Source organism: Dichomitus squalens (assembly GCF_000275845.1).
Source record: "Dichomitus squalens LYAD-421 SS1 unplaced genomic scaffold DICSQscaffold_7, whole genome shotgun sequence".
NCBI lineage: Eukaryota > Fungi > Basidiomycota > Agaricomycetes > Polyporales > Polyporaceae > Dichomitus > Dichomitus squalens.
Genome location: NW_006766889.1, coordinates 743,841 through 746,205, shown reverse-complemented (window position 1 = coordinate 746,205; position 2,365 = coordinate 743,841).

Here is a 2,365-nt window from a genome sequence, read left to right as displayed (position 1 = left end):
CACCCTTTTCCAGCAGCACCACGATGTTCGCCACGTGCAGCCTCACGTCGGCATCCAGGTTCCTGGCGCTCTGTCTAAGCGTCTACATACCCCCGGCAATGCACTGCCACCACGCTCCCTCCCTCATGGCCTCACGATCGTTAGATTAGATAAGGATCACCCCACAGTAGTTAGTACGACACTACACCCCTCTGACTCGTGCCTAGTACTTAAGCCCTCAAGCCTCTGGTCGTGCCAAACACGTACAAATAGCTACATGGTCTGTGCACCGGTCTACAGGTATATAGAGTAGAGCCCTTTAGCCCCTAGTCCCCATCTCGACCTCTTACGTCATTGGGGACTAGGTGAGTTACTAGCTGTATCTTCGTACTTGTCAATATACTTACGTCATTGGGGACTAGCCTGTGCCTGCGTGCCGCTACGTCTTGCTGGTAGGTTTGTGCCTCCGTGCCGCCCTGGCCCTTTTGACCCTTGGTTCGGTTCCCTGGTACGTCGGTGTCGTACCGTGCGAGACCCCTCTGTCCGCACCGTTGCCCGCCCTCTGCCTTGTATATTCCCTCTCTCTCCCTCTCCTCCTACGTCCTCAGTCTTACGCTATGCTCGACTTGGCGCCGATCGCTGAGCCTCGGGCCGTCGCGCCTAGTCTCCGCGACAAACCCCTTGCGTGGCGCGCGCTCATCCACACGTTCCACCCCATCGTCGTACAAGATATCCCAGTCATGGTCAAACTTCAGGCAGAGGATGGAGCTGCGGTGGCCGGTGACATTGCAAGACATTTGCCCATCCTGAGACTCCACACTTTGAATGTCTAGTTACACGATCTAGATGTGTGACAAATCGAACTCCAGACAATGTACACTGTGGAGACAGGCAGGAGGAGTTGAGCCGATTGGGATGCATTGCGGGAGGGTTCCCCCGGTAAGTGCATATAGCATCGGCCTGGCATTTCGTCATGGTGAGATATGGCGGAGCTCGAGTACTATTTGGATGGGTACGTCGATTAAGCTAGTTATTTGTCTGACTCAACATAAGAATTGGAATAAATTGGCATGCAACAACTCAATATGGCATGTACTTTTCTCCCCATCAGCAAAAATGTCCAATCGTTGCAACGCGGTTTGTATTGGCAATGTAAGGAGTGCTTGCATAGGATTTCATCATAATGCTAGTCTTGGCGAGATGATTGTTGCATTGGTGTTAGATATGAGAGCTTAATATTTGTGATCACTGTAGTATATAGAACCGTCATTGTAACTCATCAGATTGCACTGGAACACATAGGCATGACCGGTCAGGAATTCCAATGTGAGTAGGGTGTTCCATTGCCATTAGCATCATACACCTGGCCAAGTAGTAGTTTGGCAATGGGAGTCTGTAGCAGGCACACCACCCGTAAATCCGACACAATATCGCTCAGGATTGTATGCGAAAAATGATATGAATTAAAATGACTACAATACAAAAATACATGGGACCATCTTCCTAACTCGGATATCCTCATGCCACACGCCCTTGGTTTTGCTGATGACCCACGCACGCTGTCCTCCGCCCTCTTCACTGTCTCGATTGCTGCGTTCGCAGGCGCTGGCAGGGTCAAGGGCAACACCGAGCGCAAGACGCACGGAGCGGGAAGTACTGCGCGGTCTTGAAGACTGAGGTGTGGAGGAGGGGCGTTGCGTGGCCCAGGAGGGAGGTGGACGGGTTGGGTGCCAATGCAGCGGTAGCGTGGGAGCAGGGTACGGTGAGACAGGGAGAGTGAAGGGACAACGGAGAGGATGGGACATACATGGAGGCGCTTGCTGGCCTCTGTGCAGGAAGGGCTGGGAGTCACATCCGAGCGTGGGGACAACGTCAACCACATGTTCGAGGTGTATCTCTGGCTGACGAACTAGGCTGAGCAGCGCTGTGCAACGGCAGATAACTCCCCAAGTTGCGAAGTTGCACAGCTGTCACAGTTTTCTCATGCCACGTGACCTGGGGGTCATGTGAACCAGGACAGACGCTCACCTCGACCACGGACAACTCGTATCGGAAAGTGGAGGAGCCAGGATCGAACCCAGGGCCTTGAGGGGTCCGGGAGCGCCCATCTTCACTCACGGACAGGTGACCTACATGCCAGCAGGGGGCGCTTACTCATGAGCAGGAGTCCGGACTTGGCATGACTCAGGTGTTAGTCATGAGGACACCATGTGACAGGTCAGGAGACAGGACACGAGTCAGCAGACTCTGACCAAGCAGGGACAAATAGGTACCTGGTCTGTGCACCGTTGTAATTGTATAAATAGTAGGGGGTCTGAGGCAGGGAACCTCAGACTTGATCTTCTCGTCGATCACCCATCTCTTCTGTAGGTAGCTAGCAGCCCTA